The following is a 25,952-nucleotide window of genomic DNA, read 5'->3' as shown; positions in this document are numbered from 1 at the left end:
TTTAAATTAAAAAAATAATTTTAAGCTAAAATTTTAGAAAAAATATAGAACATATTTTATCACTTCTGTATAGAGAAGAATTTCTAAATTAAGTCACAAATAACACAAACCATAATAAAAATTATAAATAAAATATTTTGGTATAAAAAAATTTACCATAAACAAAGTGAAAAAAATCACATGGTTAAGAAAAATATCATTAACATATATAATTGATAAAATAATATTTGGGTGATATTAAAAATCATACAAATACATGAGAATGTAAAAATCCAACTAAAAATAAGCACAACAAATCAACGAAAAGTTGACAGCAGTAAACACTTACATGGATGATAAGAGAAAATATCTCACTACTAATCTAGGAAATGCAAAATTCAAAACCACATGATATACCTTCCCAATTACATTGCAGCTAAACAAACAAAAATAAAGAGAGACCAACCCAAGTATTAGGATATATGGTAGTTTAACCAAAACACACATACATTGTTAAAGGGAAAAACAGTTGTTAATAAATACAACAAATTTGAAAATATGTATATTCCTCTAAAATTGTCCAAGAAGTTATTTGTTTTATTTTTAATGCTAGTACCTAACTCCTGCCCCAGAACACATTAATAACAATCTCTAAGGGTTAAGGCTCACTCAAGCATCGATGTATAGCCGTCTCCAGCCATTGTTGAAACTACCACCACAGGTAAAATTTCATACAGGTGAACAAGGTTGCACCTATAAAAATGGTCATTGGAATACAAACTAACATACTCAACAACCCAAAACAAACCAAATCATCTTCACCAAGAAAACTAATTGATAACTTGTGGCATAGTCATACAGTGGAGCATTAGAGAGAAGTTAAAATTAATAAGCTACAGCTGCAAAAGTCATTATGAATAAACCCCAAACACGGTTTTGAGTAAAAATGAACACTTCTAAATTATATGTGTAATAATACTAGAAATTTTAAAATATGTAGTCAGTACTCTATGTTTTTATACCTACTTAAAATAAAGCAAAAATTGTAAAACTTTTTGGGGATGATAAACACCAAGATCCTAGAGTAGAACAATGTAATTCTGAAGAAACAGTAAAGGAGAAAAGATTGGGAGGGATATAAAAAAGTTCTTAGCTCTACTATTTCTTTAAAATGATATTTCAAGTCAAAACTAAAAGGATGTGGCAAAAGGCTGACATTTAATGAAACTGGGTAGTGGTGTTATATCCTATATTTGAGACTTTGCAAAAGGCAGAAGGAAAGAGAAGGGAGGGAAATGGAGGGAAACACTTTGAAGGAGGCTAATCTTTGGAAATTAGGCTGAAAAGGGTACTTATACCACAAAACTTGGACATAAAGCCAGTTTAATTTTACTTTTCAATTTTTTTGTATTTTTTTAAAGTTCTCATTTGATTTTGAGCTCATTCTGAGTGGAGAACCATAGTAAGTCATTGAACAAAATGCCCTGAGAGTGGACATTTGTGGACCTTTTCATCCTATACCACCAAGTTCCTGAAAATCAGTGACTATGCTTGCTGCCTATGCTTGCTGATCTGAGAGAGGGAGAAAGGGAAAGAGGGATGGAGGGAGAAAAGGAGGGAAGTGATACTTTTCAATGATCATATCTATTAAAATCAAGAGTGTTTGTTCATTGCTGCTTTGGTCTAAGCCTTCTGCCTTTAGGTCACATTTAGATAGCAAAGTTATGCACTGATCTCTGACATAATAGTAATGGTCCTTGGTTATTCTTGCTATTCTGTGTCTCATGGTCTTTATGTTCCATCTGCCTTTCCACCAGTAATGTTGACTCTTCAACAAAACCTACTTACTTTCCCAAGGTGGGGTGGATGGGTGCATCTTCCTGAATGATTTGCAGGGTTGATCGTATGTTTGACACAGAACTTGCAATTCTGTAGTTGTAACCATTGCTTGTATCAGGGCTTCCTCAACTAACTTGTGAGCTCTCTGAGGGCAAGATCCATGACTCCTCCTTTTGCAGGGTCCCTGTGTCTACCCCAGGCAGACACTTAGACAGTCTGAATTTTAAGAAGCATCTTGTGTATCCCCCATTAAGTTACTAATTTTCACATTAGTTTATTTATCCATTTAGGGTAGCTTACTACATTCTGGCCAGTTCTTCGTGTCTGTGTGTATTTGTGTGCCTTTACCTATTTCTTATTCCATAATTTAAACTCTAATTTCTACAATAACCTCTCCCTCCTCTAAATTTCTATAGAACATGTTCATAATCTTGGATTTGGGTGTTCGTTTTAATGGTTATGTCCTTATGTACACAAGTTTAAATTTTTTGGAGGACAGAACCTTCTCTTTTCCCTCCCTCTTCACTCCTCAATGGACCAGGATTCCTTAGTGTCCCCCTGACCACATATATTGAAAAGAACCTGGAGGTACTTTTCATAAAATATATTTTTAGTCCAAAATCTCTGGGTCCAGGATCTTACACTTGTATGTTAACAAGTAAACTAGAAGATTCTTACAAGAGAAAACAGCTTACAGGTTAGAAAGGAATGAGGAATTAACATATAAAGTATCATTTTTTTTGCTAAGGGATTTGCATATTTTAACAAATTCAAACCTAATAATAACTCTGTTTTAAAAAACATTACTACCTTTATTTTATAGAGAATAAATTAAAAATTAGAAAGTATAGAACAGCAATTTTCAATCTTTTTTATCTCATGGTACACATTAAGTACTGAAATTCTGTAGGACAACAAAAAAATATTTTTTGACAATGTGACAAAAGTAGGTGTAATTTTGATTATTTATAAAAAATATGTAATAGTAATTGCCTATGACTTTTGCTCCAAAATGTCTTTTATCAGTTTTATTTATTTATATTGTTGACACTATTACATATGTCCCCTATTTTCTCCCCCTTTGCTGTCTTCTAAACATATTAGGTGCTTATACTTGTAATAAGGATTTCTGGCACCAAGAATTAACCAATGAGTGGTTAACTGATTGTGATGTGACCAATAAGATGCAACTCTATTACAAATATATATTTATGGCTTGCGACAGGGCATTCACACCAGACGGCTAGTGTTGTGTTGGCCGTTGTCCCTTTTTTTCTTGACATTCTAAGGGAAAAGAGGTCAGTGTCCCTGACTAGTCAGGTATTGCATGTTTTAAAAATTCTTATGGCATACCTGTTGAAAATTGCCTGTATAGAGCAATTTTTGATGTCAGACTGCCAGGGTTCAATTCTCGACTTGATTACTTAATAGCTAAGTGATTTAGGGGCAAGTTTTTAACATTACTATGCTTCAATTTCTTCTTATAAAATATGTATAAGATGGCAGCTCTCTCATGAAAGTATCGTGAGGGCAAAATGAGATAAGTAGAACTATGAGAAAAAGGCTACACACACAATAGTCCTCAATAAATCTGAGCCTGTGAAATCACCGAATCCCACATTAAGCAATAGCAGAACTGGGGTTTATCTTAGACCAGGGCTCAGAAACTTTTTGATCAAGGATCCAAGAGTAAACATATTAGGCTCTGCAGAACACAGTCTGTTTCAACTACTCAGCTCCGCTCTTAAAGTGGGAAAGCAGCTATTAACAAATGAAAAATAAAGTGGGTGTGGATATGTTTCAATAAAAATCCTTGTATGGACAGTGAAATTTAAATTTTGTATCATTTTCATATATTACTAAATACCTCTCTGATTTTATATTAAGCATTAAATAATACAAAAACCTTTCTTAGCCACCCTAAATTGTGCAAAGATAGGTAGTGGCCAGACTTGGCCAGGGTACTATAGCTTGTGGGCACCAGCCTGTAACAACCAGATTTCAGAGCTTCCACATACCACAAATGCCTAACTGAACTTTGAATACAACAGCTACTTAGTAAGTATTTATTCGGTTAAAACAACATAATTTCCAAGGTCTCTGCTTCAATATCTTAATGCTGGTCTAAGAAGAAAGTAAAATTGAATTCCTTATCATACCTTGGTTTTATATCCTCTGAAGCCATTTACACTCTATCTGAACACCTTTAAATTTGTTAACCCCCTCTTCTCAAATTTATCCTGTTCTCTTCCCACTTCTCAGGCCCCTTTTCCTGATATACTAAAGTCCAGATCCAAAATCAATATTGTATCATGATGACCTGTGTAACCTTGGCATTCACTTCCTCTTCCTTGTATTGTTCTCCCCTTCAGTTAATCCAAAATGTCCTTTAAAAAGGAGTGCTATTAGAGACTAAGTCTGCATAACCCACTCAGGCTGAAATATGCTTGCTTAAGCTTATTGATCGCACAATATGCCCCATGCCTTTCAGAGATTTTCCTATTGAATTCTAGGCAAGCCAATAAAAGCAGAATCTGCTGGCAACCCTTACTGGTTGAAACCAGCAAACCTGAATAAAAAGTTTATAAATTAATTCAATTCTACTTCGTAGCCCACACTGGGATTTGGACAGAAAGAGCAATAGAGCACTAACATGATAAATGGTTCCTAGAGCAGCTTTTGGTTACCAAGAATCTAATATCTAAATAAGTATTTAGATAATTTTAATGTCTAGGTAACTCATAACAAAGTTAATAGTGGATACGGGTGAGTCTGAAACACTTGAGTGTAAGAGTATACAAAAGATTATAGTTAATTCTGTGGCAGAAAACAAATACAGCACACTCTTATCAAGACAGGTATGACACACGTTTTAGAAATAAACTTTGGAACTAGACAGAATTTTAAAATTAAGGCTCAGCATTTCCTCTTACTGTAGAGGAAAGACAAAGCTTTCACATGCTCATGAATAATCTGACAGAATCCCTGGCCTTCCTGGGAGCACTGTTCTGTTCATTTCACCAGTGCCGCTACAATCCATTAGCTGGTCTTTTGATTAAAGTGCTGTTCCTGCAAATCCCCAGAGTCACCATCTAAAGGCCAAAAGCCAGGGTGATTTTATACCTCTGCAATAGCTGGATTTTGTTAGCACGGAATATTTCAACATGGCTTCATACTGAATACTAGGGCCTCAGCGCAGAATTATCATAAGTACCCAAAAGTTTCCTTCTTTACATTTCTATACAATATGAATAAGGAACTACCAAGAACAATAAAAAATGGCATTAAAAAAATCTCCTTTCCATAACTTTTCATGTTGTGGGCTATACCCAAGGCCTAATTAAAAATCACTGTTCCATCTATTTTTGGGACCTTATTTACCTATCTTTGACTATAAAGAGTGGTGGTCAACTTTAAGTGTTATTACTGACATTTTAAGATATTATGTGATGTCTTTATTAAGTGCATCATCTTAACATATGAAGTAGTGGTTCCTTATTCCTTTTACTTATCATGCTACTTACCTGTAAACAATTTTCTATACTCACTTAACTTTCTATCCTTCTGTCCAATCAAAGAGCCAAGAAAGGAGTCTCTGAGTGATACTTAGGAAGGAAACCAGTAAATTTGGGCTATTAAATGTAAAAAAAAGTTAGAAACAAAGTCTATTATTCCTCCAGCCTGGCAATGCCAGCTGGATTGAGACTGAGGAATTGAAACAATAAATGGGTCAACAAAACCTCCAGTTCCCAAACCCCTCTGCAGAGGTTTTCTCTGAAATCCCTTATGTTAAATGGCAGTGTTTCCTCCTCTAGATCCATGCCTGCTGTGCCTCGACTTGCCCTGCTAAGTTAGCCAAGCATCTGACTACAGAAGGTTCAGTTTAGATGGCATTTATCTCAATACGTTGGATTATAGTTTAATCAACCATAATCTGTGAAATCCTTAAAGGCAAGCACTATCTGCTTCATCTTTATGTCCATAGCACATTGCTTCATTACCATCACTATTAGCTATTGAGAAAGGAAGGGAAACAAAGGGACTTAAACTTTGAGCAAAGGGACTTAGACATTAAACTTCTTACAGGCATAGCAAAGGTGCTTATTTTCATGCCTGTAAGAGGCTAATTTCTATTTTAATTTTCTTCCAAGTTCCTCAAATATATCATAGGTTTTACTTTATTTGTTTTTGATTTCCTTCTTACAAAGTGCTTCAGTAGCATAGGATGGAATAAAATTTGCCCAAGGACAAACAAGACAGCATTAGAGCTTGGATGCCTCGGCTTTAAGTTCAATACTTCATCCTACTTTAAAAACAGCAAAAATCTTTTTCTCATTTTTTTCTAGAATCACAAATGCCTGAAATAAAAGTTGTTTTTATAATAATAAAATGGGGAGCATAAACCAGCTTGCTAGTGAGGAAGCTACAGCTTCACATTCCAGGCGATTACAGCACTGGGCTCCAACTAGAGGGTTAACACTCTTTCTTCCCCTTCCAGCACCTGGACTATTTGGGGGTGGGGGTGCTGGACCATAAAGGACTGTCAGTCTACCTAAGTGGTGTAAACCCACCCAAAGCCCTCAAAAACTTGGGAAGTTCATTGGACAATTTGAAAAAATTTCTGGTCTTTTCCAAGCCTAAGCTAATATAATCCCAGGGAAACAAAGAAGCTCACCCTCCTCTCCCCCACCCCACCTAGTGATGCACTTACCCTGTTCATTTGTGTGCTCTCTCACCCAGGAGCACAAAACCACGTGGCTCTAGCAGATACCAGAGCCCACAGCAATGGCATGAGCTCCAAAAGGACTGAGTTCTCTCTCTTGCTCATGACCTGCACTCACACCATGAAGTTGCACCTCCTTTCTCTGTGGCCATGTGGACCTACCAGCCATGTGGCCCACAGCCATACAAACTCTACATGTGGGCTCCAGGAAGGAGCCTGAATAACACAGCACATCAATGGACTGCAGCCAGGAGTATATGGTAAAGCTAGCCACATGCTGTACTGGATTGGACCTTAATATGAAGCAGAAACTCTGGGCCCTGGCTTTTGTGTAGGCCATACTAAAGACTGGACATTTTCCATGGTAGGATGGACAGAGATGAGACATTGGGAAGTCAGGAGAGGAGGCCCCCTTAATTTTACATCCTTAGTAAAGGTTACCATGGAGCCCCATTCTCCCGTACAGGTCTCAGGAAATTATTTTCCTTTAGACACTACAAGAACTTGTTTTCTACCAATAAAAATTTAACATATAACTGGTGCAAAAAAAAAAGGAAAAAAGCTTGCTGGTGGACTAAACAAATATATTAGTTAACCTATTCAGACAAATAAGAACTATTTGACTAATTTGTGACTTGACTGAACTGTCCAGTTAACCAAACTGATTTTCCCTTCATCAAGTCAGATAAAATGTTTGGATCTAACGTGCATGCTTAAATAAAGATTCAGGACATCCCAGACCACACCCAACACTTGAGTCTGCTCCCCTTAAATCTATATTCCTTACCAATATCACAAAGTTATTAAAGGAAATAAAAAATTCAGATCATTAAACCTCTTACAGGCATAACAAAGGTGATTATTTTCATGCCTGTAAGAGGCTAATTTCTATTTTAATTTTCTTCCAAGTTCCTCAAATATATCATAGGTTTTGCTTTATTTGTTTTTGATTTCATTCTTACAAAGTGCTTCAGTAGCATAGGATGGAATAAAATTTGCCCAAGGACAAACAAGATGGCATTAGAACTTGGATGCCTCGGCTTTAAGTTCAATGCTTCATCCTACTTTAAAAACAACAGAAACCTTTTTCTCATTTTTTCTAGAACCACAAATGCCTGAAATGAGTTGTTTTTATAAATGAATATGTTTGTAAGTTGAGAAACTATTATACATGGGGGCTTTCAATTCTTCAAATCTCAAAATTATTCTCAGTATCTCAGAATTTTTATAATGAAGATAATTGTTAACCCTCTTTGTCTTTGAAATGTGACAGACCAAGACCTGCAGCAGGGTAGTGAGGAGGTTGCAGGGAAACACTCCCAGCATCTTCCCTAAAGACTGAAAAGGCCCCCCAGGAGTGACCCAAGGATTCTACCATCCCGATGGCACCAGAGACCCCCTCAGCAGGCATGTGGAGGTGGTACTGGCAGCACTCTCAGACATTAAATGAACCACTCCTGGGCCTTATGTTGATGGAAAGCCAGCAGGGCAGAGCAGTGGGGAACCAGCCAGGCCTGAAAGAGACAGCCACAGATGTGGATCACTTGCCATCTCAAACAGACTGCCTAGGCTCAGACTAGCATACCATCTGACATTACCAGGGACAGATCCAGAAAGAGAAGATGATGGCAAACACTAGACTCTGCTGAGACAAATTCTCCTGTGGTCTTCTTCATTATTTGTATTATTTTTTCTACTGCATAACTTTCTTAAAAAATATATACTGCCCTGGCTGGCGTAGCTCAGTGGATTGAGCGCGGGCTGGGAACTAAAGTGTCCCAGGTTCGATTCCCAGCCAGGGTACATTCATGGGTTGCAGGCCAGAACCCCCAGCAACCGCACATTGAATCTCTCTCTCTCTCTCTCCCCCCCGTTCCTCCCTTCCGTCTCTAAAAATAAATAAATAAATAAAATCTTAAAAAAAAGGATTAAAAAAAACCCCATTTATTTAAAAAAAAAATATATATATATACTTTATTGATCATGCTATTACAGTTATCCCAATTTTCCCCTTTGCCCCTCTTGGCCCAGTACCCCCATTTCCTCCAGCAATCCCCCCACTTTAGTTTATGTCCATGGGTCATGCACTTAAGTTTTTTGGCTTCTCCATTTCCTATACTGTTCTTAACATCCTTTGTGTGTTTTGTACCTATTAATTTGTGCTTCTTAATCCCTGCACCACTCCCGGCATTCTCCCCTACCCCCTCCCAGTTGATAACCCTCCAAATGATCTCCATATCTTTGATTCTCTTCCTCTTCTGCTTTTTTGTTTAGTTTGTTTTTTAGACTCAGTTGTTGGTAGTTGTGAATTTATTGCCATTTTAATATTCAAGTTTTGAGCTCCTTTTTCTTAACATTTCCTGTATTAATGGCTTATTGATGATGAACTTTTTTAGCTTTACCTTATCTTGGAAGCACTTTATCTGTCCTTCAATTCTAAATGATAACTTTACTGGATAGAGCAAACTAGGTTGTAGGTCTTTGCTTTTCATCACTTTGAATGCTTCTTGCCAGTTTCTTCTAGCCTAGAGAGTTTCTTTTGAGAAATCAGTTAACAGTCTTATGGGAATTCCTTTGTAGGTAAATACCTGCTTTTCTCTTGCTACTTTTAAGATTCTCTTTGTCTTTTAAACTTTGGCATTTCAATTATGATGTATCTTGTTGTGTTCCTCTTTGGGTCCATCTCATTTGGGACTCTGTGCTTCCTGGACTTGCGTCTATTTCCTTCACCAAATTATGGAAGCTTTCTTTCATTATTTTTTCAAATAAGTTTTCAATTTCTTGCTCTTCCTCTTATCCTTCTGGAACCCTATAATTCAGATGTTGGTACACTTGAAGTTGTTCCAGATGCTCCTCAGTCAATCCTCAGTTTTTTTAATTATTTTTTTCTTCTTGCTGTTCTGATTGAATGATTTTTCCTTCCTTATGTTCCAAATCATTAATTTGAATTTCAGCTTCATCCCCCACACTGTTGCTTCCTGTAGATTTTTCTTTATTTCACTTATATAAATTTCATTTCTGCCTAGGTCTTTTTTATGCTGTGGAAATACCTAATGAGTTCTTTGAGCATCCTGATAACCAGTGTTTTGAATTCTGCATCTAATAGGTTGCTTATCTACAATTTGTTTAGTTCTTTTTCTAGAGTTTTGTTCTGTTCTTTCATTTGGGCCATATTTCTTTGTCTCCTCAATTTGTCAGCCTCCCTGTGTGTGTACCTGTGTATTAGGTAGAGTTGTTCTGACTACCTCTCTTAGTAGTGTGGCCTATTGTAGAAAAGCGCACCTGACTAAGTGAATGTGGCTTCTTTAAATCCTTGGCTATTGGACTTCCATATACCTCAATTTTCTGACAAATCTGGGTGATATTAGTTTTATAGTCTAGTTTAATTTTTGCTGTAGTTGTGGGAGGATGCAAAGCATGTTTACATATGCCTCCATCTTGACTGGAAGTCTGTATAGGTTTTTAACACTTTCTACTTTTCTTCAAGTTTGTTCCTATTATTTCACTACTCTTTATTTTACTTTATTTCAAATCTCATATTTTACTTCTTACTTCTTGTACTCTATTTTGCCTTCTTTCTTCCTCTTATCCTTGTTTTAAGTTTTTTTTCCCTTTATAAAACTTGTTTTGATTCTGCACTCTTACTATTTCTCCTCACTCAGCCACTCAAAACCATTTCTCTTGCCATTAGTCATCTCACATCCTTTTTCCCTTGCTTATATTATCTTTATTCTCTCTCCACCTTTATTAATCTTTGCTCATTGGTTGTTGATATGGTGGTTGTGGTTGCATTTCTTGAATTTTATTCCTAGATGTTCACTATTTTTGTATTTCAAATATCCAGTTTCACTGTAGCCATCTCCCACTCCATTTTGCCATCCTCCTGCTTTTTCATTTTTCCATTTTTAATTTCATTTTTCTCTTAATCAGGTTTTCATTTCTCACTCTTATTATTTCTTTTCCCTCACTCTTCTCAAAATTACTTTTCCTTCCTTTAGACATCTCATAATTTTTTTCTTTCTTTATTCCTTCTTAATCTCTTTCCACTTGCATTAATCACTGCTCATTTGTCAATATTGCTGTGGTGGATGTTTTCCTTTAATTTTGTTCCTATTTTTTCACTATTTTCTTTCATTTTTTAAGCTTCATATTATATTCCTCCTTTTTCTTACTCCATTTTGCCTTCTCCCTTCCATTTTTTATTTAGGATGTAAGTTTTATTTTCTTTCTTTCTTTGCCTTGTTTCTATCCCCTGCTCTTTTATTATTTCTCCACTGTTTACCCTCCCAAAATCAGTTTCCTTTCTGTTAGTTATCTCAAATTCATTTTTCCTTTCTTACAATAGTTAATCTCTTTCCACCTTTATTAATTTTTGCTTATTTGTTGTTGATCACATTTGTTGTTATGCTTATTTGTGGTTGTAGGGGGGTTATTTTGGCAGATGTGGCTTTTGTTTCTGGGGCTGTTTTGTTTAGTTCTGGCATCACTTGTACAACAGCAGAAAAGATATTATATACAGTATGCCTCTCAGTCAACCAGCCAGAGAGAAGAAACCACCAAAGAATGACCCAACAAGCAAAACCCAATTACAAGAGAGGTCACATAAATGGCATAAAGCACATCCCAAGAAGATCCAGCTCAGGAGAGCTCAAGGAGGTTGCACTACTGATTCCCACAAGTCTCCTACCACAGAAGCCACCTCACAAAGATAGGGAGTCAAAGCTGATCAACCCAATACTCAGAGACAAACAAAGAGAGTCACATAAAATGAGGAGACAAAGAAACAACCCCCAATCAAAAGGAAAGGAGAAATCCCCAGAAAGAGTGCTAAGTGAAATTGAGGCAAGCTATAATGGTTATAAGGTTACTCAAGGAGTTCAGTGAGAACTACAAGGAACTCCATGGAAGCTACAAGGATCTTACTGGGAACTACATCAGCATGAAAAAGGACATAGAAACTATGAATAAGCCTGGAGGAAATGAAAAATACAATATCTGAAATGAAAAATACACTAGAAGGAATTAAAAATGGCTAGATTAAGCAGAGATTCAAATCAGCAAGTTGGAGGACAAGGTCGGAAAAAAATGGAGCAAAAAAATGAAAAAAGACTTAAAAGGAATGAAGATAGCTTAAGAGAGCTATAGGACAAAATGAAACATAATAATATCCACATCATAGGGATACCAGGAGGAGAAGAAAAGGAGCAAGGGATAGAAAACCTGTTGGAAAAAGTAATAGCAGAAAACTTTCCTAACTTGGTGGTGGATAAAATCATGCAAGTCCAGGAAGTACAGAGGGTCTCAATCATGAGGAACCCAAAGAAGCCCACTCTAAGACACATCATAATTAAAATGTCAAAATTTAAAAACAAAGAGATAATCTTAAATGCAGAAAGGGAGAAACATGCAAGGGAGCTCCAATACGGCTATCAGCTGACTTCTCAACAGAAACACTACAAGTCAGAAAAGAATGGCATGACATATTTTAAGTAATGAAAAGCAAAGGCCTGTAACCAACAATACTCTACCCAGCAAGGCTCTCAATTAAAATGGAAGGTGAAATGAGGAGCTAGCCAGACCAAAAAAAAAAAGGCTAAAATGTATATCTCCATTAAACAAGCATGCAAAAGATGCTAAAGGGACTGATTTAAGAAGACGATGAAAGAGGGAGAGAGGAACACAGGTATAAAGGGGAAAATGGCAATGACTAAGTACCTATCCATAATAAGCTAAAATGTTAATGGATTAATGGATTAAATGCTCCAAATAAAAGATATAGGGTAGCTGAATGGATAAGAAAACAGGACCCACTCATATGCTATCTATAAGAGACCCACCTCAGAACAAAAGATCAATAGGCTAGAAGTGAAAGGATGGAAAAATATTTTAAACAAAAAAACATGAAAAATAAGCTGGGGCAACAATACTTACAGCAGACAAAATAGACGTCAAAACAAAGGTCATAACAAGATACAAAGAAGGTCAGTACATTATACTTAAGGGAAGAGTTCACAAAGAGGATACAATTCTGGTAAACATATGTACCCAACATAGGAGCACCTAAATATATAAAGAAAATCTTGGAGGACTTCAAGACAGAAACACAGTCATTACAGGGAATTTTACCATCATGCAGTTAACAATGGATAGATCTTCTAAACAAAGAATTAACAAGGATGCTGTGACTTTGAACAACACTCTTGGTAAAATGGACTTCAATGATATAATCAGAACCTTTAAACCCCCAACAGCAAAATACACATTCTTTTCAATGCACATGAAACATTTTCAAATATAGACTCCATGGTAGGACACAAAACAAGGCTCAAAAAATTCAAGATAATTGAAATAATATCAAGCATCTTCTGGGATCACAGTAACTTGAATCTAGAAACCAACCTCAAGAAAAAGAAAAACAAAAACATTCAAATACATGGAGACTGAATAACATCTTATTAAATAACAAATGGGTTAACAATGAAATCTAGGAAAAAATCAAAAAGTATCTGGAAACAAATGAAAATGAACACACAATAACCCAAAAACTATGGGACACATCAAAGGCAGGCCATACTGACAGGGAAGTTCATAGCAATACAGGTCTATGAAAAAACATATAAAACACTCAAATAAAGAACCTAACCCTACATCTAAAAGAACTAAAAGAACAACAACAAACAAATCCCAGAGTGAATAAAAAGAAGGAAATAATCAAGATCAGTGCAAAATTAAATGACATAAAAACTAAAAAATAAATAAATAAATAAATAAAAGGCTCAGTGAATGCAGGAGCTGGTTCTTTGAAAAGATAAACAAAACTGATAAACCTTTAACCAGACTCATCAAGAAAAAAGGAAAGAGGACCCAAATAAATAAAATTATAAAGAGAAGTTACAACTGATACCACAGAAATACAAAGGATTGCAAGAAACTATGAACAACTATATGCCAAGAAATTGGACAATTTGGGTGGAATGGACAAATTTCTAGAAACATACAATCTTCCCAAAATGAATCAAGAAGAAGCAAAAAGGATGAACAGACTGATAACAACTAGTGAAATTGAAGTAGTAATCAAAAAACTACTGGCACACAAAAGCCCTGGGCCAGGTGGCTTCTTGGATGAATTTTATAAAACATTTAAAGAACTAACTCCCATCTTTCTCAAACTATTCCAAAAATTTCAAGAAGTGGGAAGACTCCCAAACTCTTATGAGGCCAGTCTTATCCTAAGTACAAAACCAGGTAAAGACACAACAAAGAAAACTACAGGCCAATACGCCTGATGTACATATATACTAAAATCCTCAACAAAATAATGGCAATCCAAATCCAGCAATACATTAAAAAGATCACATACCATGATCAAGTAGGATTCACCCCAGGGATGCAAAGATGGCACAATATTGCAAATCAATAAATGTAATACGCCACATAAAAATATGAAGGACAAAAAATCACATGATCATATCAATAGATACTGGAAAAACATTTGATAAAATCCAACCCCCATTTATAATAAAAACATTCAGCAAAGTGGTTATAGAGGGAGCATACCTCAACATAATAAAGGCCATATATGAGAAACTTATAGACAATATCATATTCAACAAGCAAAAACTAAAAGCTTTCCCGTAAGATCAGGTACACAACAAGAGTGTGTGCTTTCCCCTCTCTTATTAAACAGAGTACTGGAAGTTCTAGCTACAGTGATCAGACAAGAATAAGAAATAAAAGGCATCCAAATTGGAAAGGATGAAGTAAAACTGTCATTATTCATAGATGACATGATAGTGTATATAGAAAACCCCATAGTTTCCACCAAGAAACTACTCAACCTAATAAGTGAATCTGCCAAAATAGTGGGATACAAAGTCAGTATTCAGAAATTAAGGGCATTTTTGTACACCAACAATGAACTATTGGAAAGAGAAACTAGGAAAAAAATCCCGTTTCCTACAGCAATAAGAAAAATAAAGTACCTAGGATAAATTTAACCTGGAAAACTACAAAACACTGAGGAGAGAAATTAAGGAAGACACAAATAAATGGAAGCATATACTGTGTTCATGGCTTAGAAGTATTAACATCATTAAAACGTCCATACTACCCAAAGCAATCTACATATTCAACACAATTCCTATAAAAATACCAATGGTATATTTCACAGATCTGGAACAAATATTTCAAAAATTTATATGGAATCAAAAAAAGAACCCAAATAACCTCAGCATTCTTGAGAAAGAAGAACAAAGTAGAAGGGATCACCATATCCAACATCAAACTATATTACAAGGCCTCGGTAATCAAAAGAGTCTGGTACTGGCATAAGAACAGACACATAGACCAATGGAACAGAATAGAGAGCCCAGAAATAAACCCATGTCTCTATGGTCAATTAATATTTGACCAAGGGGGGATGAGCATACAATGGAGTAAAAACAGCCTCCTCAATAAATGGTGTTGGGAGACCTGGACAAGTACATGCAAAAAAATAAAACTAGACCACCAACTTACACCATACACCAGAATAAACTCAAAATGGTTAAAAAAATGTAAACATGAGCTGTGACACCATAAAAACCCTAAAGTCAAAAATAAGCAGGAAAACTTCAGGTATCCTATGTAGCAATATTTTTGCCAATATGTTTCTTTGGGCAAGGGAAATAAAGGAAAAAATAAACAAATGGGACTACAACAAATTAAAAACTTCTGCATGGCTAAAGAAACCATCATCAACATGAAAAGGGAACCAACTATGTGGGAGAACATATTTACCAGTGATACATCAGACAAGGGTTTGATCTCAAAATTGTATGAATAAATCATATGACTCAACACCAGGAAGACAAACCAGCCAATTAAAATATGGGCAAAGGACCTGAACAGACACTTCTCCAAGGAGGACATACATGTGGCCCATAGACATATGAAGAATGCTCATCATCACTAGCCATCAGAGAGATGCAAACTAAAACCACGAGATACCACCTCGCATCTGTCCTAATGATCATAACAAATCAACAAACAACAAATGCTGACAGGATGTGGAAAAAAGGGAATCCTAGCGCACTCTTTGTGGGAATGCAGACTGGTGCAGCCACTGTGGAGAACAGTATGGAATTTCCTCAAAAAACTAAAAATGGAACTGCTTTCTGACCCAGTCATTCCCCAGGTGGGAATATACCCTAAGAATCCCAAATCACCAATTCAAAAGAACTATGCACCCCTATGTTCACAGCAGCATTATTTACAATAGCTAAGTGCCCATTTGTAAATGAGTGGATCAAAAAACTGTGGTACAATGCACCCCAATGTTCATAGCTGCACAATTCACAATAGCCAAGTGCTAGAAGAAACCTAAGTGCCCATCAATAAATGAGTAGATAAAAAAATTGTGGTACATTTACACAATGTAATTCTATTCAGCAGAAAGAAAGAAGGAGCTCCTACCCTTTGTGACAGCATGGATGGAGCTGGAAAGCATTATGCTAAGTGAAACAAGCCAGGCAGTGAAGGACAAATACCATATGATCTCACCTTTAACAGGAACCTAATCAACAGAACAAACAAGCAAAATATAACCTAAGACACTGAAACAGAGAACAGGCTGACAGTGACCAGAGGGGAGAGGGGAGGGAATTTCAGGGGAAAAGGGGGAGGGTATACAGGAACAAGTATAAAGGATACATGGACAAAAACTAGGGGTGGTGGAAATGGGAGGGAGGTGGGGAGGGAGGTGGAGAGGGATGGGTGGGTGGGCTGGGATCTGAGTAAAGGACAGAAAACTGTACTTGAACAATGATTAAAGTAAAATTAAAAAAAAAAAAAAACCTGTGGTACATTTACACAATGGGCTACTATGCATGGACAACAGTGAGGGAATTGACTGTTGGCCGGGGCGCTGGGTGGAGGAGGGCAAAGGGGGAAATACTGAAACAACTGTAATAGAATAACAATAAAAAATGTAAAAACAAACAAAAAAAAGATGATCTCTTCTAAGAAATTACATGACCCTGTTTAGAAAAAAATCCATAATCAATTAATACTAATATTTTAATTATGCATAGAGCTTTGCCTTTTATAAGTGAAACAAAAATATTAAACATAATGGTATAGATACCATGCCCAAGTTTATTTACAACCTTAGTCTTGTTTCTGGAGAGCAAAATAAAATCTTTAAAATAGTATATTGCCATGTTTTCAAAAACTACATGTTAAAACTGTAATTTATATATTAACAACTCGCTGTTTTATAAGTGTTCTATTTACTAAGGGCTAGTTTACATGCATTTTGGGGGCCTGCAACCCCTCCCATGATAGCTTGCTAACTGCCATACTCCTAGCTCTATGAACACATCTCATTTCAACTATGCAGACCTGAAGAGGACAACTTAATATTCTGCCTCACTCTACCTTATTTCATTTTTTTCTATTAATGTTCTTCAGAAATGCTAACCACAAATATACACTTAAAAATCATTAGTATTAACTCGGAAACATGTCTTAACAGGGAAAAAATTGTGTGGGGGTTATCAGCCATTAAGGACTTCTTGCAGGCTCATGAAGTCCCTGAAACCTGGAACCAACCATGAACCAATCACCTGAATCTAGGCAGATTCAGCTGACAAAAGCACTGTTTGATTTTAACACTTTCTCAGCAATGACAACTCTCTATATCCCCTCTCAGAGTTAGTGAGTAAATTCTGGATATAAATCAGATTAAAGAGAAATTGTATTTTTTTGCCTCAAGCAGAAGCAATTCAATGGGAATTGACACACCAAGCTATTATAACTTATCAAGCCTTTATTAAAATACCCCAGGTACCCAGTTCTGGTTGAAATTTGTTGTATGGCCTTGGACTGGTTATGTAATTGATCTCAGTTTCTACACCTTTTATCCTATGCATAATAATCCTTCCTCACTTTGCTTACAGCACTATGGTATTGACTCAATGAAGTAATGCAGGCAAAACTTTCCTGAAGGGTCAAAGGAATTGTGTTATGCAAACATAAGATGATTGTTCTCTATAGAACACAGGGTCTAGTTTCCATACTTACCCCTCAAAAGAAAGCAATAGAATCACAGAAACTGAGGACGCTGTGATAATTTTGTATCACCTAGTTTAATATATATCTTTCATAGATAAAGAAATGGAGATTCAGAATGGTTCTTTGTCTAACACATATATGGTGGTATCACTCGTGTCAAAATCCACATCCAATGTTCACGTTAATGCTTGCATAAGATAGCTCATTTTAGCATCCATCCCAGCACACTGTATTGACATTACGGTGTAGAGACACCAAAGAAAAAAAAGAGGTAAAAAAGGAGGTTTAAAAATTTATCAAAATAAAAGCACTTACTGCATCAGTTTTCAGAAATGCAACACAAAAGATCAGTTCAAAGAAAGGCTTCTCTATATGCTGTAGCCAACAGATAACATGTACAATTTCCTTTCCTATAATAGAAATTTATTAATTCAGGCAATGAAAAGGAGATCCCTACTGGATATAAGGAAGGCAATTGTCACCTTGGTAATTGTGTCTCTGCCCAGACACTCACCGCCCACCATACATACATGAGATGATAGGGAGGGATGAAGAACATGGGAAGAGATTTTCAGGTCAGCTATCCTGAGAAATTCTCCCTCCTGTGTCTCCAGCAGTAAGTAAAGCATAGAATTCTCTGATGTTTATTATAAAGAAAAAGATATCTAGAGCAATTTGCCGAAAGAGTTTGTCTTATTGAAGACATTTTTTTTCCTCTGGTGGCTTCAGATCAATAATTTTTTTAAGTTAGTTTCTTACTTTCTCTGTACCCATCTTCTGTACAACGATGTGATTTTATACCTTAAAAAGTAGGGATTATGCCACATGAGTCTTTAATTATATTTGTCACAACAGTGCTAATAATACTCAGGCAAGAGACGTTCGAACAATCCCATGCTGCCAATATAAGCACAGGAAATCATGTGCTCTCACAATTGATTTAGCCAGGAACAGAATGTGAGAATATAAGTAAATCCCACTGGGAGTTTTGAAGCCGAGATCTTGTTTATCAATACATCCTAGAAAAAAACAGTTTTCACATCATCTATTAAAATGTCATGTAAACTGTAGTGAAAATAAATATTGTACAGCCTACATATGTCCAAACAATAAAAGCAAAGCATATTTTTGTAGCTCTTTAAAGCATTCTTTAATATTTTGTATAACAAGCAAGACTAAAGTATAGTCATGCACTGCATGACATTTCCATCAAGAATGGACCAATACATGATGGTGATCCTGTAAGATTAAGTGGAATTGAGAAATTAGCACAATGCACTACTGTTTTGTGAAGGTCTCAGTCTATTGCTGGCAAATGCTGTTGGCTAAGAAAGGCCTGGGGCACTCACCTGTCTCTTGAGCTTTCCACAGACATCTCCACTTTCCAAACCAGTGTCACAGTGGGAAATGACTTTTATGGTTCTTATTATTATTGCAAGATGCCCTTCAGAGGTAACCATTATGAAACCTGGAGAATGAAGTTTGTTACTTACAGGCCCTAAGGCATAACAAAATGTGCCAGGAGGCAAACAGCGAGGTCACCCTTAGAGGTAGAGGGAGAGAGCACAGGGCTTGGGATTCTACTTTTATTGGAGTTGAGGGTGGGTCTTAGGGTTTTGCAGGCTCACTCTTTATTGGTGAGTTTAAAATATAAAGCAAGAAATTAATGTACAAGAAGAAAAGAAAACAAGAAGCCCAATGGTTAGTTCCTAAAATTGACTAAGATCTCTAAAACAAAGGAGTCTCCCAAGGGGAAGGGCCTGGCTCCTTACCTAGTGAGGTGGCTGCAATGCATTTGTTTGAGATAGTCTTCCTTGAATTGGATGCCTCCAGAATCAAAGCTTAAGTCAGCCACCCGCATTACAAAAAGAAAAGCCAACCATTGGGGCTTATACTGCAAATTAATCCTGTGTTTGCGATGATGCTGGTGTAAACAAACCTACTAAGCTGCTAGTCCTGTAACAGTACAGTACAGCAGATACAATTACGGGAGCACTCTACACTATCTTGGTTTGCATAAGTGCACTCTGTGATGCTCACACAATGACCAAATCACCTAACAACACACTTCTCAGAGAGTAACCCCATCGTGAAGTGGCACATGACTGTATTTCAGTTCATTTAGAGTACGTTATTACAAATTTAGCACTTGCATGTTAAACAAAGGAAGAGGTTAATGTCTTTGTTTACTTATACAAGATGTGACTTAATTCAAGCATTTCGAAAAATGCACATTTCAATGTCATCAGTATTTTCAGATGGTTTCATTTCTAATATCTTTCTCAGTGACATCAGTGTTACTTTGCCTTGCTAGTCATCTGCATGTGCATCTGACATGATTCCCTAGCATAGCAGACAGTGCACAGGCTGGGAGAAGACAGATCTGTGTTCATTTATGGCCCCAGCATACTTACTGTGCTACCAGAGGCATGTTATTTGATCTTGGTGAGCCTCAGTTTCACATCTTTAACTAGGGACACACTACCAACTTTGAAGATGTGTTGTGAGAATGAAGCAGTAAAAGCAATGACCACAGTATCTGACATAACCTCCTTAGCAGGTGTTCAGCAGTGGTTTACCTGAATACAACTAAGCTTGTCAGCGCAAAGAGTTAAAGTACAGAGAACTACTACTTAATGATACTAAAAACTTAAAATACAAACTTGCTAAAAATCAAAGATAAGTAAAATAAACCAGTATGGGGATAGTGGTTTTGACTACTGATTTAACAGGAGATTTTCTAAATTACAATGTGCAGGAGTTCAACTATGACAGAAAGCAGATGCAAACATAAGGCTACTGGCATTTGGTTAAGCCTTCTAAAAAAAATAAGAGCTATTGTCTAATATTTGAAATTATTTTCTAAGCTTTTTCCAAAGTCTTATTTCTAAAATTTGAAAACTTTCATGTTCGTGGAAGATATCCCTGAATGCATAAATTACAATAACACAAAAGTGGAATAAATTATGTCCAACAAAGGAAGAATGCTACAGTGCATTTTTCTTTACTCAATATGCATTTAACTTACATACCAGGCCCTGTTTACAGGCTGGGTGTATGGCAGTGGATAAGACAGATAAGCTCTTGCTGTTATTGTACAGACTATATTTTAATAGAGGAAAGACAGAAATTATATGAATAAATATGCAAAATTATTTACTATAGGAATAACTGCTACGGAAATAATTCTGTGAAGGATAATGTGATTGAAAATTGGGAGGGAAAGTGGGCTAATACAGGTTGAATGATCTGGTAAGGTGGTATTTGAGACTTGAATGATAAGAGTGAACTAGACAGCTATGGGAACATCTGCAGAACATTATGTAATTATAGAAAATCATAGAAAATGCAGAGAACAACGTACAGTTGCATAAGCACTCATTATAACTAAAAAATCATGATTATATAGAAGAAATGCACTGAAATGGCAATGATAGTGACATCAATATGAAGGAGATATGGGTGTTTTTCCCTCTACTTGTATGTTTTAGTTTAAAATTATATTATTTTTATGCTTAAAATGGAAAAATGTGAATAGAATTAAACATACCAGACACAAGGTCATGTGTCTCATCAATACCTGTCATTTCACAGCACCTAGCACAGTATTTCAGACAAACATGCTCATTACATGTTGTTTTAATTATAGTGACTTTAACATACAAAAAAACTGAAATAATAATAAATGGACTTATCAAACATCCTTTCGTCATTATTAATCTTTTGCTAAAAATACTGCTAGCTGGTTTCTCTGCTCTTGCTACTCCTTTTGCATCTTCCCCACAACCATTTTCTAAGACACAAACAACAAATCCATCATAATTTTTATCCTGGACTCTTTAATTTTTTATCAACATCACCTCTGGAAGTAGGCATCTTGCAAGAAAGCAGTAAGTGGGTTTTTAAAATGATCTCTCCCACTCATATGTCATTTCACATCCACTCCTCATTCCTCTCTTGCTCCTATAACCAAAAATAATGGAAATAAAAATGTAAGAGTTCTACGAACATTCATAAGCATATGTGGCATGTCTGTCAGAATATCTGCACTTACAGGTTACAGGCTGTCTAATGTCTGTTCAAAAAATGTAATTAGTTTCTAGAGGTCCAAAGTCAAATACATTGTCTTAGAAAATAGTATTAGAGCAAGCCACAAAGCTCTCTACTTGGTAATTTAAATGACTGACCGCTCAATTTATGGGCATTCCCAGCAATAAAATTCAGCCTGAACTTAATAATAGCACATTTTATGTGACAACGATGACAATTACAATCTATAGTTACTGCAGTCGCCCTTTGGTCTAGGGGGGAAAAATGACAGTATTAATTATACACACTTGCCATTTGTCAGAGTTAACTTGGCAGGCGATTGAGCTCAGGCCCATCTCCAACTTGACTTCTACATTTACCATTTTCTAATCCACTGAAACGAAAATAATTAGACTGGAGAAAAATGTGTGGCTCCTTCTTCTACTGCCTTTATATCTGATCTCATGTACAGTATAGTTGCTGAATCACATTAAATTTTTACCACTTGGTTTAAAAGCCTGCCACTGTTTTGCTTTCTAAACTCCATAGCAAAGGGAATAATATTTCCTGGTGTGTTGCAGCATGGGATTTCGGCTGCATGCAACTTTTAATTTTGTGGTTTTTATCTTATTTTTAGATTTGGACTATTTGGGGATCTGGGGACCTTGTTATCATTCCTGCTTGTTCATATTTTTGATATATTAAGATCTAAAATTATTTGAAAACGTGGAAAACTATCTTAAGGGTTTAAAGTTCATAAAAAGACACAAATATGGGTCTCAAACAGTCTTCTTTTCAGTCAATTATTTTTTATCATTCTTATTCAGTGTACCAGTCTCATTCAGCATTTACTTTGAGGCGTGGGGCGGGGCGGGGGTTCTCTGTGCTCTGCAGATCCACAGTAGTCATCTAAGATTTAAGACAGTTATAAAATTGTGTTTATTTGCTTCTGTGTTCACAGCTCTACAACCTCTTCTTAGAAAGCTCGGAGAATTCTAATTTACTAACCTATTTTGGTTTAACATGCATTCCCTCATGAGTCATTACTAAACTTTGAGAAATATTGTCCCTGTCTTTAAAATAAAGATATTTTGCAGTTTAGGAAGCTTAAGTAACAGTGACACATAAAATTAGGAATTCCGAGATAAGCCTCCAAAAGAAGGTGTGGTTAGAAGTATCTTGAAGGTATAAATAACTGTATCAGCTTCGGCTGGTCTCTCCTGGTTCTGTCATTTGTTTGCCCAAAGCACTTGTCAAGAAGATCCCTTATTTAACTTATTTAACAGCCTCAATCCAGGGAACATCAAATAGGTTGAATACAACTGAACAGATAGAATTCACAAGAGATGTTCCATCTACACAGGCAGTGTGTCATGCTGAAAAAACAGATTGTGGAGAAGAGTCAAGAAAACTGGGACTAGCCCTAACTCTGTAGATACTACTCACAGGATTTTTGGAAAGCTGCTTAACTTCTTGTGTCTCAATTTCAAATCATCTGTAAAAATGATGGGACTGAGTCATATCTCCTGTAAAGTCCCTTCCTCTCTAGATTTCTCCGTGATTATAAAATCCTGGAGTGGCTGCCCAGACAGGGCGTGCATGCTAGAAAACATTAGCCGTATTTATAACAGAGCCTGACTGCTACATTACAGTTTCCAGCACAAAATGTTCCTCACACAAGATGCAGAGACTAGATCTTAAATCCTTAACAGTAGGAGAACTGCCATGGGAGACAAAGAAATGATCTTAAACCATCCCCACATTCTAGAGGTAAAATTGAATCTCTTTGAGGCCTGGCCCTGCCATTTTTTCAGGGAAGGGCCAATCATTTGAATGTTTTTGGTTATGTATGTGCCAGGAAGTCTTTACCCAATTTTTAAAAGGAAATTTAAACCAGTGAAGGAGCTGACTACAGATAAATTCTGTCTAGTAATGCGAATTGTACACAGGCAGATATTCTGCTTTTTATAAGTATAGATTTAGATAGAATTGTCCCTGAATATGTGGTTAGCTCCTGGGAATAACACATGCCTTTTGTGACTAGATTGGACTAGATTGGCTCCCAAACATGTGTGAACTCAGACAGAGACGGGGGTATTTCAAGGCTTCTTCATCTCCTTAATTCATATCAAAGCAGGAGCAAAAGGTCAAGTTAATGTACTATGTTTCATATCTTTTAGATGAAAAGCAAAGCCTTTGGCAAAGTCCTATTGTTTTTGCCTAGAACTCAGAGAACAGAATCTAGTACTCCCAACATCCCTACGATACACAGACTAACGTCCCACCAAAGACACCTACATTCGAATTCCTGAAACCTGTGATTGTGTCACATGCAAAAGACACGTTGCAGATATGGTTCAATATCCCTTGCATAGGGGACATCATCCTGGCTCTGAGGTCAGAGATAGCAGTTTTGGGGGAACGAAAATGAGAGATATCAGAATTACAGGCACCAATCCAGGGGAAAATGGAGCAAGCCTAAAACATAGCCTCAGGCCAGAGTGTAAGTCCTGACTTTCTTTACTGGACCCTGCCAGCCCCAAAGATTGCAGTACAGTTTTATAAAATACTAGGAGGAAATGAAACAGGAAAAAAAACTTCATAAATACATTGTGGGGAAAGGGTAAAATATTTCTAAATGATTCTCAAAGTACCCAGAAAATAGTTCATAAAATGCTTTAGTTTACATGGAGATAATGGTGACTCTAGTATATGTCGGAAATATTTCTGAGTCTATCCCAAAATACATATATTTATTTTTATTTGGGGTCTAGTTTGTAAATGTTATATGTCCTTTTTTTGAGTTATATATAATATAAGCTTATTTTTCTGAGATGTTACGAGTTCTGGCCTAGGACTGCCAGCATAGACTTATTATTTTGAAACACTATGAAATTTATTTGGAAGTAAGAGGAAGAACAATTAAGTTATAAAATAGGGCCTAAGATAAAGAAATTTAGAAAAAAGTTCTTAAGTGAATTATGAAGGGAGACCCCACAAGATGGAACTTATAAAAAATTGTGTATTCTTACATGCTTAAACTTCAGTCACCTTCAAAGCACTCTCCATTTGATACAATGCACGCATTGAGATGTTTTGTCCACTGCTCAAAACAGTTTTGAACTCGTTGATTTTGAGGTCTTTTAGTGCTTCTGCCATGTTTTGTTTCACCTCTTCCACATCGGCAAAACATTTCCCTTTGAGGACTTTTTTCATCCAGGGAAACAAAAATAGTGTCGCTCTGGGAAAGATCAGATGAATAGGGAAGGTGAGACATGGGGGTTGTGACGTTTTTCTAAAAAACTGCTGAACAATCACAAATCACATATCATAAAATGGGCAAACACATAGAAAGAATCTTCAAAAAAATTCATTGAAGCTGAACGCAGCCTCTTACAAGATCACCAGCTGATGCTCTGATACAGGTGGATTGCTAGAACACTCACCTGCTGGGGAAAGCCTGTACTATAAAGGGCCCACCCTCCAGAAGCTATTTTTGTTTTTTCTAGGGGGAGGGTTCTCCCATCATATATATTATTGTTAGGTTTTTAATATTTTTCTGTATAATTTTATCATGAATGTGTTAACGAAATGTTCTGGATTACAGACAGAGTTCTTAACTGAATACCTCACAGTAAATAATAAATGTGTCCTCTCCCCAACTCCTCCTAGTCCTCAATGCTAGGGCAACACTATGAGAGCCAGGTCAATTTTCCTACATGGGTATTACAGATACTAAGAAGACACCAACTAAAAATGGCTCCTGGTGGCTAACTGGGCTACATTTTTAAAAACAGAGCCCAGCAGTCATTTCCATGCAGTGGTCTCTCAAACTAATTGCAGTTCAGAGAGAAGATTGCACTGAACTACCTGCCTGCACTGAACTTTCTTCCTGCACTGTGTTTTTGCCATCTGAGCCCGTCCTTATAAAGTAGTTCCTGGAATCCTATTTCAGCCAATAGGACTGAGGATTTCCTAATCCAGTTGGAGCTGCACAGCTAAATCCCCCTCAGTTTCTTCATAATCAATCAGAGCAGCTCCATTCTGACCAATCAGGACAGTGCCATTTGGACCAATCAAACTGCACGGATTTGGAGTCCTCATTTGAGTGAGGACAAACCAATCAGGGGCCAGGGGCAGGGACCTCTGCCTATGAAAGTCAGCTCCAGGGAGGGTACTTTCCCTTTCCATTAAGGACCGTGGACTGCATTTCCCTGGCTGAACTGAAACACCAGAATACGTTGTGCTGGAGCAACTAGCACAGGCCAGAACAGACTGGCATAGAATGGAGCAGACCAGAATACAGAACAGTACAGTGCAGTCCAAAGCA

This window comes from Phyllostomus discolor, chromosome 10 (genome assembly GCF_004126475.2).
Source record: "Phyllostomus discolor isolate MPI-MPIP mPhyDis1 chromosome 10, mPhyDis1.pri.v3, whole genome shotgun sequence".
Lineage (NCBI taxonomy): Eukaryota > Metazoa > Chordata > Mammalia > Chiroptera > Phyllostomidae > Phyllostomus > Phyllostomus discolor.
This window is presented reverse-complemented; position numbering follows the sequence as displayed.